The sequence below is a fragment of the Bos indicus genome, chromosome 18 (genome assembly GCF_029378745.1).
Source record: "Bos indicus isolate NIAB-ARS_2022 breed Sahiwal x Tharparkar chromosome 18, NIAB-ARS_B.indTharparkar_mat_pri_1.0, whole genome shotgun sequence".
NCBI lineage: Eukaryota > Metazoa > Chordata > Mammalia > Artiodactyla > Bovidae > Bos > Bos indicus.
The window spans coordinates 32,649,870-32,668,388 of record NC_091777.1 but is presented as its reverse complement, the minus strand read 5'-3'; the positions used below and the strand labels follow the sequence as shown (position 1 = coordinate 32,668,388).

Sequence of the window (18,519 nt, the reverse complement as noted above, 5' to 3'; positions counted from 1 at the left end):
TCTTGTGGGCAGTATAAAATTAGAAAAGTTTGGCAGATAGCACAGTTTTAATATTTTTATAGAATGTGTTTCATAGTGCTCACTGCACAATTGTGCATGCAAAATCTCAAATCGCAGAGCAAATATATCAGCAATAATTTCATGGAAGCAAGCTCTGCCTAATATGTGCAGAGTCTTACATTACTTTATCAAACTGTCTCTTAGTAATTAGTCTGTCTGCAATGCCTGGTATATAAATTAAGCATCTAATTTATCTTGACTGGCCTCCAGATCACTTGATCAGTCCATTCTGCCTCTGTGGCACTTTAGTGAATGCCAAGTGCAGAGAAGGACCCTTAGGAAGCATAAGTGTGTAAAAGCTGAAACTCCCTGAGAGATCAGAGGCAATTTTCAAATTTACTCATCACTGACATCCGAGTGGAATGTATGCCATTCCTTCCAATGACAGTGATCTTCATAAGGGGCGTTATTGATGTCCCTGTCCCTGGTGGCAGGTTACTTTGTATCATGGCTGGTAAATAATAAATAACTACAACTCAAGATGTAAAGTCAGGTTTATGAAATCAAATTAAAAGTAAATTAAACTTTCCTCCCAATTCAACACCATTTCTCATAAGCCATTTATCAATACCACAGCAATCTGTACAACTGTAAGAGACAAGTTACATCTATTCAATCCTGATAAAAACAAAATAACTCCTATAGTCATAATCATTCCTCAAGAGCATTTAATTTGTTGGTTCTTGCATTATTCCTATCAAAACAAAATCTTGCATCTTTATTGGAATACATAAATCTCTTTGATTTAAGGGTACTTTATTTCTTTTCCTCAGATGAATTTGAAATGGTACAGAGTTAAATTTTTATGGAGTGATTTCTAGGGGGAAAGGCTCACATAATTTTCACTACGGGACAGTGTATTCTGCTGACAACTCAGAAAGTTTGAAGCCATATGTTTAGCTCACTAGATGCTTTTTGTCAGAGTGTTCTTTCTTCTCTAGTTGTGAATTCACACCCTCTATGGATATGTCCTTCCTTCTCTATATGCTAATATACATTCACTATGGATGTGTGGCCTCTTTTTCTATGTGAATGGATATACAGTAGAGGAGCCAGAGGCCTGAATTCATGAAGGAAGCCTCTTCTGATCAGTATCTTGTCACTTTCTACTGCTGAGGATTTAGCTTTTAAAAGCATCCCATTGATAGTCTATGTTTGGTAGTGAATTTATCAGAAAGTCTGTTTTTTCTCTAACTTTCCTAGAGGATGCTGACATGGATCTGGGGCTCCATGGCTCTGCCAAACAAAGAGGAGTTGACCAGACATTATATCTCAACTCTGATATTACTGATTTATATTTAACATGGCAATCCGACATCTTTTTTTTTTTTTTTTCCTTTTAATGCAGTTTCTTTAAAATATAAAGAACAAAAGATACTCTGGCTCTAAATATATTCTGATTAGGTATCCACTTGGTGGAGGCTTGGGGCTCTAAGACTGACAGCTTTTTTTAAAAATGAAAGTGTGATCATATTCATGCTGTTCTGACCTTCAAAAAAAAAAAAAAGTTTCTCAGTGCTAGAGGATCTGCCAGCAATGCAGAAGTTGCAGGAGACACATGTTCGATCCCTGGGTCAGGAAGATCCTCTGGAGGAGGGCATGGCAACCCTTCATTAGTCTTGCCTGGAGAATCTGATGGACATAGGAGCCTGGCAGGCTATAGGCCATAGGGTCACAAAGAGTCAGATATGACTGAAACCACTGAGCACACATATATACATTAAGTCCCCCACATACAAATGAGTACCATTCTAAGAGTACATTTGTAAGTCTAATTTGTTCGTAAATCCAACAAAGTTAGCCCAGGTACCCAGCTAACACAATTGGCTATAAAGTACTATAGTGTACTGTTTAAAGCAGTAAATAATAGGTTGAAAATAGTTTTCACACAAATAATACATAAACCAACACAAAAATAAAGAGAATATTTTAATCTTACAGTACAGTACCTTGAAAAGTACAGTAGCACGGTACACCAGCTGGCATAAAGGTGCTGGCATCAAGTGCACAGGTAAAAAGAATTACTGCCTAGAGGAGAGAGAGGAGGTGGGAGATGGAAGAGCTAAGGATTGTTAGCAATAAGAGACAGAGGGCAACCTGATGCTGACGGAATGCATGTATGCATCTTTGAAATTTCACAACTTGAAGGTTTGTATGTAGAGGACTTACTGTATAGAAGTACAGTATACGTGGAGGGTAGGAGTGAAAGAGATTTGAAATTATGTAGAGGTGAATTATGGTCACATATGTTTACTATGGTCATGTAAACATAAGATGGTCACTTCTTTCCTAAGACAGATGCATCAGTAAAGAATGGCTATCATCAATTTATTGAAATGCTGAATTTACCTTCACATTATTTGAGTCATAGAAGATTGAGCTGGAGGATCCATTTTAGATCACTAAGTCTAGTGACCAAATGTGAACACTGAGACCTATAATATCAAGTGATCTTCCGAAGGTCATACAGCACATTTACAGTAAAAGGAACACTGAAGCACAGAGTTCTTGGTTCTTTTATTTTATCTTTGCTTTCTTTGTTTATGTATCTGTGGGTCAAGCACTATGTCAGGGCTTGAAATTCAAGAATGGTAAGTGAAAACAGATACGATCTCTTTTCTAGTGGTCCTAGACCATTATGGGAGCCAAACACTAATCAAATAATTACTTAAATTTAAAAAAGGTAAATTTTACAGAATGACAATGCAGAAGCATATAAAGCAATAAGGTCAAGAATGGAATAATTTTTTTCAGGCATATAAAAAGAAAAGAATGCATGCATGCATGATGAAACAACTAGTTTTTTGATACAGATTTTCTTGTAAGCACTACTGAAGTTACATCTCAGAGGCAAGTCCTTTCAAGGCACTGTGATTCTCCGAGGGTAACATAGATGCAATGTTCTCATTTATCCTATTTGCATATATTCTCGACTACCAGTTCAGATTAAAATGGTTTGCTCTGCCTTTCCTGTTATATCATGATCCCATTAGTGGCAGGTAATTGGATCGTGCCCATTATTTGATCTATACGTATACCTGGATCATATTTTTTATGTTCAGGCAGGAAGAAAAGAAAAAAAGCAAAGAGTAGGATAGGAAGAGGAGAAACCTGTTGAAGGCAGATACTTCTTGAGTTTCACAACACATTCTTTAGCTTATCTAGTTCCACCACAGCTGTGAGGGGCAGCATTTTAAAACTCCCAGTATCTCATCTCAAGAGACTCAATGGAGACATGTTTTCTTCAATGTCAGACAACTGCTTGTCTAATGTCACAGGAACAGCCTGACAGTGTGTGAAGAGGGAAACATACCTAACATCTCTAGAGGAAACCCATAACCAGTAAGCTACAGAAGTTATTGGATAATTGCCTCATATTCTTATCATCCTAAAGTGTTTCTGTGGCACATTCTACATGGTTTCATACAGGGTCAATAATAGGATGAAGTCTCATTTTTCTTGATGATAAACTGTTCAAGGATGCATTCTTCAATGACTTTTTTCCTTCAGTTTGATCAGTTTCAGTCTCTCTATTCCCTCGTTCTTCTTTCTGAGATAACATTGGGGGGAAAAATGCTTGCATTCAAGTCTATGTCTCAGGCACTGAGGAGGCAAGAGGAGGAAAGAAGCAAATGAGGTAAAGTTTCAAGGTGAGAAAAGAGTAACTAATATAAGATTGGGTAGAAAGTATGACTAAGTCTAATGTTTAGAAAATAATTAGCATTTGGTGGATGCTAATAATATTAAAGAAAGCTGATTCAATTGGATTGTTGAGGCACTGTAACATAAAAAAAGTATGGATTAAGATACAAGGATTTATGTATAATTATAGTTTACTGTTAGTTCTCAATCTTGACTGAATCAAAATAGTGTTGTTGTTTAGTCACTAAGTTGTGTCCAGCTCTTTTGCTACCCCACGGACTGTAGCCCTCAGGCTCCTCTGTCCATGAGATTTCCTGGGCAAGAATATTGGAGTGGGTTACCATTTCCTTCTCCAGGGGATTTTCCCGACTCAGGGATTGAACCCATGTCTCTTGCTATAAAGGCGGGTTTCTTTACTACTGAGCGACCTGGGAATCAAAATATTACAAAGGCTTAACAGTTTCTGGTACTCCAAAACTTCAAATAAGAATTTCTCCAAAATTGTATATCTAGTACATAGATGTTAAAACATGTGTAAAAGAGTTAAAAACCACTTGAGCCTTATGACTATATACTGAAAGTGAGAAACAGATTTAAGGGACTAGATCTGATAGACAGAGTGCCTGATGAACTATGGATGGCAGTTCATGACACTGTACAGGAGACAGGAATCAAGACCATCCTCATTGAAAAGAAATGCAAAAAAGCAAAGTGGCTGTCTGAGAAGGCTTTACAAATAGCTGTGAAAAGAAGGGAAGGGAAAAGCAAAGAGAAAAGGAAAGATGTACCCATTTGAATGCAGAATTTCAAAGAATAGCAAGGAGAGATAAGAAAGTCTTCCTCAGCAATAAATGCAAAGAAATAGAGGAAAACAATAGAATGGGAAAGACTAGAGATCTTTTCAAGAAAATTAGAGATACTATGGGAACATTTCACGCAAAGATGGGCTCAGTAAAGAACAGAATTGGTAGGGACCTAACAGAAGCAGAAGATATTAAGAAGATGTGGCAAGAATACACAGAAGAACTGTACAAAAAAGATCTTCACCACCCAGATAATCATGATGGTGTGATCACTCACCTAGAGCCAGATATCCTAGAATGTGAAGTCAAGTGTGAAGTGTGAAGTCACTATGAACAAAGCTAGTGGAGGTGATGGAATTCCAGTTGAGCTATTTCAAATCTCAAAAGATGACGCTGTGAAAGTGTTACACTCAATATGCCAGCAAGTTTGGAAAACTCAGCAGTGGCCACAAGAAAAGGTCAATTTTCATTCCAATCCCTAAGAAAGGCAATGCCAAAGAATGCTCAAACTACCGCACAATTGCACTCATCTCACACGCTAGTAAAGTGATACTTAAAATTCTCCAAGCCAGGGTTCAGCAATATACGAACTGTGAACTTCCAGATGTTCAAGCTGGTTTTAGAAAAGGCAGAGGAATCAGAGATCAAATTGCCACCATCCGATGGATCATCAAAAAAGCAAGAGTTTCAGAAAAACATCTGTTTCTGCTCTACTGGGGCTTCCCTGGTGGCTCAGAGGTTAAAGCATCTGTCTGGAATGCGGGAGACCTGGGTTTGATCCCTGGGTCAGGAAGATCCCCTGGAGAAGGAAATGGCAACCCACTCCAGTACTCTTGCCTGGAGAATCCCATGGAGGGAGGAGCCTGGTAGGCTACAGTCCATGGGGTCGCAAAGAGTCGGACACGACTAAGCAACTTCACTTCACTTCTGTTTTATTGACTATGCCAAAGCCTTTGACTGTGTGGATCACAATAAACTGTGGAAAATTCTGAAATAGATGGGAATACCAGATTACCTGACCTGCCTCTTGAGAAACCTGTATGCAGATCAGGAAGCAACAGTTAGAACTGGACATGGAAAAACAGACTAGTTCCAAACAGGAAAAGTAGTGCACTTATGCTGTATATTATCACCCTGCTTATTTAACTTATATGCAGAGTACATCATGAGAAATGCGAGCTGGAGGAAGCACAAGCTGGAGTCAAGATTCCCAGGAGAAATATTAATAACCTCAGATATGCAGATGACACCACCCTTATGGCAGAAAGTGAAGAAGAACTAAAGAGCCTAAAGAAGAACTAAAGAGCCTCTTGATGAAAGTGAAAGAGGAGAGTGAAAAAGTTGGCTTAAAGCTCAACATTCAGAAAACTAAGATCATGGCATCCAGTCCCATCACTTCATGGGAAATAGATGGGGAAACAGTGGAAACAGTGGCTGACTTTATTTTTCTGGGCTCCAAAATCACTGTAGATGGTGACTGCAGCCATGAATTAAAAGATGCTTACTCCCTGGAAGGAAAGTTATGACCAACCTAGACAGCATATTAAAAGGCAGAGACATTACTCTGTCAACAAAGGTCCATCTAGTCAAGGCTAAGGTTTTTCCAGTGGTCATGTATGGATGTGAGAGTTGGACTGTAAAGAAAGCTGAGCAGAGAAGAATTGATGCTTTGAACTGTGGTGTTGGAGAAGACTCCTGAGAGTCTGTTGGGCTGCAAGGAGATCCAACCAGCCCATCCTAAAGGAGATCAGTCCTGGGTGTTCATTGGAAGGGTTGATGTTGAAGGTGAAACTCCAATATTTTGGCCACCTGACTCATTTGAAAAGGCCCTGATGCTTGGAAAGGTTGAGGGCAGGAGGAGAAGGGGATGACAGAGGGTGAGATGGTTGGATGGCATCACTAACACACTGGACATGGGTTTGGGTGGACTCCGGGAGTTGGTGACGGACAGGGAGGCCTGGTGTGCTGCAGTTCATGGGGTTGCAAAGAGTCGGAGATGACTGAGCTGAACTGAACTGAACTGAGTAGCTGTTCTTAAACAAAATGTTGCAGGGAGAAGTGTACTAGAGTTTGACAAAGCAGCATCAAGGATAGATCTTGCTGCTGCTAAGTCACTTCAGTCGTGTCCGACTCTGTGCAACCCCAGAGACGGCAGCCCACCGGGCTCCCCCATCCCTGGGATTCACCAGGCAAGAACACTGGAGTGGGTTGCCATTTCCTTCTCCAATGCATCAAAGTGAAAAGGAAGTCACTCAGTCGTGTCCAACTCTTAGAGACCCCATAGACTTCTCCATCCATGGGATTTTCCAAGCAAGAGTACTGGAGTGGGGTGCCATTGCCTTCTCCAAGCATAGATCTTAAAACCATATTAATCAGCAAAAAAAATTTTTTAAATGTTGTTAATGTAAATTTTAAATATATTCACACAATTTTAACAAATATACATTAAAATTTTTAGGATCATTGTCAATAGAAGACGAGAGACATGTGAGGAGAGAGATGAAAAGGAAACTGATCAAACCAGATGGGGGGCATGCACAGATCAATAACAAGTATGATTAACTCATCCTTTTTTTTTTAATCAATGTTCCATTCCCAAAAATATTTGTTGAAAACTGGAAAGGTATATTTATCATAGATAATGTTAGTTCTAGTATGTGTTTCTAAGTATACTTATACTGACACATGCATATTTAGCAGAGGAGGATTGAAAGCCCAGTGAATTACCCTGGCTAAATGACAATTACAAATAATCAATAATAAGTATTGATTAAAACCTTTTTATCTCCTGGCTATGTAAGGCAATCACTTTTGCTGATGATTAGTCCATGTCCCCCTGTTAAGTAAACTAGTAGTAGCAAGAGCTAATGCAGAGCCAAGACTAAACAGAAAAGGCAATACGATAAAATTAAGTGACTGAATCCCAGTTTTCATGCTAATAAACTGGGCAAATATCTGAGACGGCAATGATGTAAGAGGAGAGACACAATAAAATATATTATTCTGCATGGGAGGTTTCTAAGAGGAGACAGGGACTGTCTAGCACATAGAATTCAATCATATAATGCATATTCCTGTGTGCTTGATCTTAGTATCTACTCAAGGTTTACAATCCCTTTCTTCTTTACCCAAGTTCAGGGAGTTAGAGACTGTCAGGTTTGAGTGGGAATTTGTTCAGTACCTGACAACTTACTTGACTTCCTATCTGCTCTATGGATGGGCTTTCCCAGGTGGTGCTAGTCATAAATAACCTTCCTGCCAATGCAGGAGACATAAAAGATGTGGGTTCAATGCCTGGGTCGGGAAGATCTCGACGAAGATTATGGAGGAGGGCATAACAACCCACTTCAGTGTCCCTTCCTGGAGATCCCATAGACAGAGGAGCCTGGAGGACAACAGTCCATAAGGCAACACAGAGTCAGACACGGCTGAAGAGACTTAACATGCATGAATAATTGAACAACATAAAAATTTTCCTGGTAAATATATTTCCTCACAAACATAATTGCTAAAGTGAAATTCTCATGAATGTCTCAGCTAGTTATGAGTAACCATAAAATGAAAAAAAAATGATAAAAATGGCTATACATTTTCAGAAATAGCTTCTCCACACATGAAATTATATGTGTAAACAGTTAAATAAGCAGATAATTCCTCTCAGTTCATTTGACTACTCTCTTTTTTGGCTTTGGATAACAGTTTAGGTGTGGCATTTTGAAACAGAAAGGAATACATGAAGTTTACATATTAGTTAATTTATTTGGACCCACACAATTTCAATTTACAGTGCTGGAGATAGTCACATGCAGAACGCATTCTTAAACTTATCATACCCAAATTTTAGAATATTTTCAATCACTTAAAAAAAATGGTTTCAGCCTAGGCAACTGTTAAAGACGGCAGCAGGGCAGGTCCTGGTGCTAGATGGCTGAGATCACCTCCTGAGCCACCCGGCAGCTGTCGTGGTTCTTCCAGGTCAGTGAGAAGGCTGTGTTTGTGTGCTGTGAGGGCATCAACATTTTGGCAGTTTCTACAGAATAAGTTGAAGTATCTGGCCTTCCTCCACAAGTAATGAACACCAACCCCTCTCGTGGCCCCTACCACTTCTGAGTCCCAGCCGTGGGGGACATGCTGCTCCACAAGACCAAGCAAGGCCAGGATGCCCTGGACCACCTCAAGATGTTTGCTGGGATCCTGCCACCCTATGACAAGAAAAAGCAAATGGTGGTCGCTGTTGCCCTCAAGGTTTTGTGTCTAAAGCCTACACAGAAGTTTGCCTACCTATGCCACCCAGCTCATGAGGTTGGTTGGAAGTACCAGGTGGTAACAGTCACCCTGGAGGAGAAGAGAAAGGAGAAGGCCACGATCCATCATCAGAAAAAGCAACTTATGAGGCCATGGAAGCAGGCCGAAAAGAACATACAGAAGAAAACTGACAAATTCACAGAGGTCCTCAAGACCCACAGTTTTCTAGTCTGAGCCCAATAAAATTGACAGTTTATTCCTCAAAATAAATAAGTAAAATATAAAATGTATATACAGGAATAATGTCCATTATTGTGCTCTCATACATTTGAAAATTTTTTAGTATCCAGATCCTCAATTAAGATTCCAAACAATGATTTGGTACTTTTCCCAACCTCAGAACAGTATTGAGCACTAATATGAAATTACTGGGCATCAAATTTTAATAAATAAAAACATAATAATTTCTACAAATGAAGCCATTTTTCTACCAATCAAATTCCTAAGAAATATTGAATATGGTCACATGCTACCTTTATCTTAAAGTTGCTCTAAAAATAACATATTTGATAGTTGCACTTTTGATTTAAACTAGACTGATATAATATACAATATATTATATGACTCATTTAAGGAGGAATGGTTGTTTAGGCATATTTTACTTCAAGTTTCATTCTGTTACTAGTTCCGTTGCATTACAGTCTACTGCACACACTATCCTAGTACCAAGACAAAGATCAGATGAACACTGTCAATTTCTTAAGAACTCTGAAGCATACAAGTATAATACAGTATTAAAAATTGTGCATTATAGTCCACAGAAAGTTACTTCTTCCTTCAGAAGCAGTAACACTGAGCAGGAGAAAAAGTACCACTTCAGCTGCAGTTAAATCATGTTTCCATGTGTAGGTTAACATTAAGCAGGCCCATGTGTGGATGCTGCAGAGAAAGCAAAAAAGAAGTGATTGTGAAATATGCTGACTTGACTGCAAAGTAGTTTCATGTGCACAACAGCTTACTGTTGGTTAAGAATTTAGACTTGTAGCTCCTCCATAACTACTTATCTTGTGGCTCATCTACCAGGGAAGAAATATCTCAGACTGTGAAATTTAGCCAGGCTCTGGTTCACAGAGGCTGCTTAACCTTCTTATGACTCAGAGTTCTCGTCTGTGAAAAATGCCTCATGTGATGATCCTCAGAATTAAATAAGACAGACCTCAGAAAAACCTAGAAGAGAGCTCTTCATGTGAGCCTTCAACAAATGTTAGCAATTATTTTTCAATACAGTATTTAAAATAAATAAGAGTCTAGAATTTGCAGATAAACTTGGAGTGCACTGGAGATAGGTTTGCAAATTTCTTCAATGCCAAGCAAATAATAATAATAAGTCTCCTCTATTACAATCTCTCTTTGATTTCAGTCCTTATATACTATGTGCTAACCCTGATAAAATAAAAAGAAACCTAAATTAATTTTGAGGTTGTTATACTGTAGCAAATGAGCAAAGAAGCTATATTTGTCCTAAACTGACAGTGATTACACCTATTTCTCTGAGTGTGTAAACTGACACCTAATATCTGTAGTTTAGAATATATCATTATTAGATATTCCAGGATATGGGACTTACCTGGTGGTCTAGTGGTTAAGACTTTGTACTACCACTTCAAAGGGCAAGGGTTCCATCCCTGGTCAAAAACTAAGATCCCACATACCAGGTTGTATCCATATTAAAAGGAAAAACAAACAAACAAACAAAAACAAAACCAACAGTGCACAACAGTATATACTCCAGGATAGTTCCCTATTTAGATAGACAAATTAATACTGTTTTATTTTTAATATAAAAGCATTAAATTATTTAGGTAGGAAACATTTGACTAATGTCTGTGAGGGATGCCAAATAAATATATCAATTTTAGAAGCAACTGGTTTTTATTTTGAAAGAATTTCTGTTACTATTTGAGCTGCCCTTTTGATAGAAACTCAATGTTATCTCTTGTATTAGTGGTAGTTGCCTAATATTTCATCTTACCTTTTTAAAGTACAAGATTCTAAATATATAGATCTTGACTTATTTAATCTTTATATATCCAGGGCTAGAATAAACTATATCCATGCCTCAGTACTTCTTTGGTGAATGAAAGAATGAGAGCTAATGTCAGATACACCACAATGCCCCCTCCCCTAGCACTCTGCTCAGCACTTTACACTTTGTATATCAGAGAAAGTGTTGGGAAATTAATGGATATCAGTATGTCAGAGAGATAACATAAGATGCTTTCATTAGAAACTGTGACACAATTTTTACTAAAGTGCTAACAAATATCACAGAATCAGTAACATGAAAATATGCTATGAAATAAAAAATATGACCTGTTAGACAGACTCTAGGATTCTAATGAAATATACATTTATAATCTTGGGAAAGGGCAACCTATCTTCATATAGGAGCCCTAGAGTATACAATCCAACTAGGTGAAAATGAAGACTTATATGTCAATATGTTGAAACAAATGTTATGACCAATCAGCTAAACTAAAGTTTGTAGTCAGTAGTAAAACTTTCATAGAGCTGCCATACATTTATTAATATAATGGAAGCCACTACACAGATATTTCCTGAATGAATTAACAAATTAAACAATAAATAATTTTTTCATGAATACATAATTATTAGGTTATCTAGGTGAATAACTAAGAGAGAATTTCAAAACCCCAAAGTACTCAGAAAAGTTTAGTTGCTTGTTTAAGCTCTTAAAAAAAAAAAATAATAATCAAGATTCATAGTCTGAATTTAAGGATGAAGATCCTTCTACCTGATACTCCTGAATCTTGTAAGAGTTGTTCATTGCCCAAGAGAACTTAGCATCATTGGCCATAAAACTATTTCCTTAGTGTTAAAATCATACTAAGGTTCTGAATAATGGTATCGCCCTAGTGATCATGAAGCAACATTCTCCTTGGAGTCAGTCAGGTGTTTCCATTAGCAAAAATCAGTGGCAAGGCACTATTCCCCTGGAGTGGCATTTGCTGCAATCATTTTATGCTTTAACAAGACAACTTGCATTTTATAATTTTGTAATCCCCTACTCCCCTCATTTTTCCCCTGACTTTGGAAATGTCTTCAAATTTATTGCCAAACAAAAATTGTTCCAGTGAGAAATAGCTATTATTAATTAAAAAAAAAAAGCTAAAGAGAGAGGGGGAAAGAGAGATTATACCTTATCATTTTTATTGCAGAATGATAAAGGCATTTTCAAATAACTTTAAAATGAAGAGATGTGGAGTCTGGCTCAAGATAGTAGAGCAGAAAGATCAAATTTATCTCCTTCAGTGGACACACCAAAACTACAACTCCATATAGAACAGCTGTCTCTTGAGAGTGACCTGAAGATTAGCAGAACACATTTCCTAGGACTAAGGATATAATGAATAAGAACCGCATTGAGATGAATAGGAGGGGTGGAGATGTGGTCTAGTCAGACCCACACGCCCTGTGTGACAAACGCTAAGAAGGAGGCACAGCACATAGTAGCGCAGCCACTATGAAAAACAGTAGGGAGGTGCTCAAACAATAATAGTACGATCATATGATCCAGAAATTTCAGTTATGGATATTTTCCCAAATAGAACAAAAACAATAGCCTGAAAAGATATATACAGCCCTCTATTATCACAGCATTATTCACAATAGCCAATATATTTTAATAAAAAAACCCTAAGTGTCCATCAATAGATGAATTGATAAAGAAGATGTGGTATATTTATAATGGCATGTTACTTAACCATATAAAAGAATGAAAGCTTGATAACTGTAACAAGATGGATGGACCTAGTATTATGGGATGGTATTATGCTAGGTGAAATTAGACAAAAAAGACAAAAGCTTCATGATTTCACTTTACATGAAAAGTCTTGGAAAAAAAAAAAAAAACGAACAAACAAAACAAAACAAAACCAGACTCATAGTGACAGAGATACTGTGAGGTTGGGTAAAATAGATGAAGGGGATTAAGATCAAGGTACAAGTTTCTTTTTTTAAATATAAATTTATTTATTTTAATTGGAGGCTAATTACTTTACAATATTATATTGGTTTTACCATACATCTACATGAATCTGCCACGGGTGTACTTGTGTTCCCCATCCTGAAACCCGCCTCCCATCTCCCTCCCATACCATCCTTTTGGGTCATTCCAGTGAACCAGCCCCGAGCTTCCTGTATAATGCATCGAACCTGGACTGGCGATTCATTTCACATATGATAATACACATGTGTCAATGCCATTCTCCCAAATCATCCCACCCTCGCCCTCTCCCACAGAGTCCAAAAGACTGTTCTATACATCAGTGTCTCTTTTGCTGTCTCGTACACAGGGTTATTGTTACCATCTTTCTAAATTCCATATATATGCATTAGTATACTGTATTGGTGTTTTTCTTTCTCGCTTACTTCACTCTGTATAATAGACTCCAGTTTCATCCACTTCATTAGAACTGATTCAAATGTATTCCTTTTAATGGCTGAGTAATACTCCATTGTGTATATGTACCACTGCTTTCTTATCCATTCGTCTGCTGATGGATATCTAGGTTGCTTCCATGTCCTGGCTATTATAAACAGTGCTGCGATGAACATTGGGGTACACGTGTCTCTTTCCCTTCTGGTTTCCTCAGTGTGTATGCCCAGCAGTGGGATCACTGGGTCATAAGGCAGTTCTATTTCCAGTTTTTTGAGGAATCTCCACACTGTTCTCCATAGTGGCTGTACTAGTTTGCATTCCCACCAACAGTGTAAGAGGGTTCCCTTTTCTCCACACCCTCTCCAGCATTTATTGCTTGTAGACTTTTGGATCGCAGACATTCTGACTGGCATGCAAAGGTACCTCATTGTGGTTTTGATTTGCATTTCTCTGATGATGAGTGATGTTGAGCATCTTTTCATGTGTTTGTTAGCCATCTGTATGTCTTCTTTGGAGAAATGTCTGTTTAGGTCTTTGGCCCATTTTTTGATTGGGTCATTTATTTTTCTGGAATTGAGCTGTAGGAGTTGCTTGTATATTTTTGAGATTAGTTGTTTGTCAGTTGCTTCATTTGCTATTATTTTCTCCCATTCTGAAGGCTGTCTTTTCACCTTGCTGATAGTTTCGTTTGTTGTGCAGAAGCTTTTAATTTTAATTAGGTCCCTTTTGTTTATTTTTGCTTTTATTTCCAATATTCTGGGAGGTGGGTCATAGAGGATCCTGCTGTGATGTATGTCGGAGAGTGTTTTGCCTATGTTCTCCTCTAGGAGTTTTATAGTTTCTGCTCTTACGTTTAGATCTTTTATCCATTTGGAGTTTATTTTTGTGTATGGTGTTAGAAAGAGCTCTAGTTTCATTCTTTTACAAGTGGTTGACCAGATTTCCCAGCACCACTTGTTAAAGAGATTGTCTTTAATCCATTGTATATTCTTGCCTCCTTTGTCAGAGATAAGGTGTCCATAGGTGTGTGGGCTTATCTCTGGGCTTTCTATTTTGTTCCATTGATCTACATTTCTGTCTTTGTGCCAGTACCATACTGTCTCGATGACTGTGGCTTTGTAGTAGAGCCTGAAGTCAGGTAGGTTGATTCCTCCAGTTCTATTCTTCTTTCTCAAGATTGCTTTGGCTATTCGAGTTTTTTTGTATTTCCATACACATTGTGAAATTATTTGTTCTAGCTCTGTGAAAAATACCATTGGTAGCTTGATAGGGATTGCATTGAATCTATTGATTGCTTTGAGTAGTATACTCATTTTCACTATATTGATTCTTCTGATCTATGAACATGGTATATTTCTCCATCTATTAGTGTCCTCTTTGATTTCATTCACCCGTGCTTTATAGTTTTCTATATATAGGTCTTTTGTTTATTTAGGTTGATATATTCCTAAGTATTTTATTCTTTTCATTGCAATGGTGAATGGAATTGTTTCCTTAATTTCTCTATTTTCTCATTATTAGTGTATAGGAATGCAAGGGATTTCTGTGTGTTGATTTTATATCCTGCAACTTTACTATATTCATTGATTAGCTCTAGTAATTTTCTGGTGGAGTCTTTAGGGTTTTCTATGTAGAGGATCATGTCATCTGCAAACAGTGAGAGTTTTACTTCTTCTTTTCCAATTTGGATTCCTTTTCTTTCTTTTTCTGCTCTGATTGCTGTGGCCAAAACTTCCAAAACTATGTTGAATAGTAATGGTGAAAGTGGGCACCCTTGTCTTGTTTCTGACTTTAGGGGACATGCTTTCAATTTTTCACCATTGAGGATAATGTTTGCTATGGGTTTGTCATATATAGCTTTTATTATGTTGAGGTATGTTCCTTCTATTCCTGCATTCTGGAGTGTTTTTATCATAAGTGGATGTTGAATTTTGTCAAAGGCTTTCTCTGCATCTACTGAGATAATCATATGGCTTTTATTTTTCAATTTGTTAATGTGGTGTATTACATTGATTGATTTGCAGATATTGAAGAATCCTTGCATCCCTGGGATAAAGCCCATTTGGTCATGATGTATGATCTTTTTAATGTGTTGTTGGATTCTGATTGCTAGAATTTTGTTAAGGATTTTTGCATCTATGTTTATGAGTGATATTGGCCTGTAGCTTTCAAATTCTTAGAAAAGTACAACTTTCCAAAACTGAACCAGGAAGAAATAGAAAATCTTAACAGACTCATCACAAGCACGGAAATTGAAATTGCAATCAGAAATCTTCCAGCAAACAAAAGCCCAGGTCCAGATGGCTTCACAACTGAATTCTACCAAAAATTTAGAGAAGAGCTAACACCTATCCTACTCAAACTCTTCCAGAAAATTGCAGAGGAAGATAAACTTCCACACTCATTCTATGAGGCCACCATCACCTTAATACCAAAACCTGACAAAGATGCCACAAAAAAAGAAAACAACAAGTTTCAAGTTATAACATAAGTCATCAGGATATAATGTACAGCATAGAAAATTAATAATATTGTCATAATTTTGTATGATGACAGATGGTTGCTAGAATTATGATGGTGGTAAATTTGTAATGTATATAAATGTTGAATCACCATGTAAAAGAACTGAAACATATAATATTGTATGTCAACTGTACTTCAATAAAAAAATAAAAAAGGAAAAATGTAGAGATGTATAATAATTACTTATAAGGAGTTTTCAGAACTTGGATTAAAAAAATACTCCTTTTGTGCTAGAGCAGAGTAATTAAAACATAACTTTGAAAATTTCTCTTGCATTCTTCACCATTCTTAAAGAATTAAGTATATGTATTCATGCCAGGGCAGACTAAAAGCTTTATAAATCACAGGATACATAGTTTTTTTAGTCTTTTTCTCTGTAAGTACATAAACTGAATATGAGTGCATGGTAAGTCACTTCAGTCATGTCTGCCTCTTTTCGACCCACTGGACTGAAGCCCACCAGGTTCCTCTGTCCATGGGATTTTCCAGGCAAGTATAGTGGAGTGGGTTGCCATGCCCTCCTCCAGGGGATCTTCCCCACCCAGGGATCTAACCTGCATTTCTTATATGAAACCTGCATTTCATCAGCAGGCATGCAGGTTCCTTACCACTAGTGCCACCTAGGAAAGTGAATATAAATCTGTATAAACTCAAGATTAGGAAAACACACAGATAATGATTAAGAGCATAATGAAACTGTTACCTTCTAATCTTGACATTGGCTTACTTCCAGACGATCCCCAAAACTTTATCTAAGGGTTGTGGTTGCTTAAATTGTTTAATGAAATAAATTATATCGATTTGGGAAATAAGTTTACTGCAAGCCAAGAATAATGTGTTAATTCATAATGTATTATAGTGCAAAGGCTAACTAATTTCCATATGACTGTCTTGCTAGTAATTATGATTAGTGTTCTGAATTTCACAAGTGTCACTAATCACAAGCTTATCCATCCAGTATGTGATAATAATATCTGATCATTTACATAAATACACATGCATTAGCTTTGGCTATGTAATTATAATAGGAATAGTACTACATTTATTCATTTTCCTGCCTTTGTTGCACATAATGGCTCCTACTTGATCCCTATATGAGTTCCTTATATCAGTAAATCTTCACCCATGGAGACAGGGCCTTTTAAGAGTCAAACTTGCTAATGGCTAAAATGTCTCTGTCAAAAAAAAAAACAACAACTTATTTAGAGTTGATCTAAATCAATGAGTCAAGTCACTGTGACTTTTCTAAATGTCAATTTTATTTAGGCTTGTAGAAAAAAATTAGAATGCATAACTTCACTCACATAAAACTGGCAACAAGATCTGCTATATTCATGATAACTGCCTTTTCTTTTTCCATAGCTCCTAATTTTTGCTTTGTATCTCCTAAACTATGCATCAAATATATTTATGTTATAGAATTCCCAAAGCTATTAAATAATAGCAGCTAATGTTTATGATTATGTGGCAAATTACAATTCCAAGATGTTGCGCATGGATCCCTTTTGAATCTCACAATAAGGCTGTGAGGTGGCTATCACAATTAACACTTTGTGCACAGGAAGTAACTGGGGCTAAAGGAAGTTTAGTAAACCAGTAAATGATGGTGCAATGATACAAAACCCCCATGTTTGGGTGGTGATATGATGAAGGACCTGCAAAATACAGTAACTAATAAGATCTTAATATGTGAGTAGATGATTATATTTTTCTTGTTATATAAATAATATTCTCTCATTTACATAAATTCATCAGTTTATATCAATACAAACTAAATGTTAATGTCTAATATTATTCAGAGGACTAGATTTTACTCAACATGTATGTACACAATAATTTTTTTTTGCTTTAATTAGCCTAGTATTTCCAGTGAAGGAGATGATAATCCCATATCACTAAAAATAGTCAGTAAGAAATAATTAGTACAAAACTGATTCTGAAATTAAAAGCATCTGCTGAATAAATAATATAAATTTCCCTGAATAGTTCAGGATAGAAAAGACTTTGATTTGGGGGTGAATGGGAGCCATAAAATATTCAACTTTAAAAAATTTCTTTGGTGCTACTGAGACTCCTTGCTTTTGCAAAATGACATCTTATTTCAATGGATATAAGTTATTGAGTAGCTGTTTCTCTCTTATAAGAATTTTTTTTCAAAAGTATTTTTAGGGAATCTGAGAGTTAAGCATGAATAACTATGATGTCTAAAAAACAAAGAGCTGGCGGTACAGTGATGAGCATAGCTGCCTTCCATATAGTTGTTTTATAAGTGGATGGGCCATTACTAGATTTTTTTTTAATGGAAAAGGAAAGGGAAAGTAGATACTATATCAACAAATCATGATATATTATATAAAATATATAACTTATTCTTTATATATACACATATATATGTAGTGCTTCTTTTCCAACCTCAGAGCAGCACCAAAAGTTGCATTATATTAATTTTAACAATTAAAATATTTTTCATCCATTTAACAATTAAAATAAATAAAAAGATACTGGATGATCATTTAAACCCAGGATACAAAATTCCATGCTCTTCCTAGATACCAGAGAAAATGGAAGTTTTTCAATAGAAGTGCTATATTAAATGCTTCTTAAGTCACCGTTGACTGTGAATATCTACAGCTATCCAGTAGATCAGGCTTTAATTGGATAATAATTAAAACAATTTATATTATCACCAATATTTTCAATGAATTCCTTGAGAAGTCTAATCACAGTAGTTGCATAGAGATGGAGGAGTTTTAGACATTCCCATCGAACAAGGGATCTCATCTA

At 36.7% G+C, this 18,519-nt stretch overlaps 1 pseudogene; it reads left to right on the top strand.

Moving 5' to 3' along the window:
- Positions 1-8,576: 8,576 nt before the first annotated feature.
- On the top strand, positions 8,577-8,984 carry LOC139177352 (large ribosomal subunit protein uL13 pseudogene; annotated as a pseudogene).
- The last annotated feature ends 9,535 nt before the right edge of the window (positions 8,985-18,519 follow it).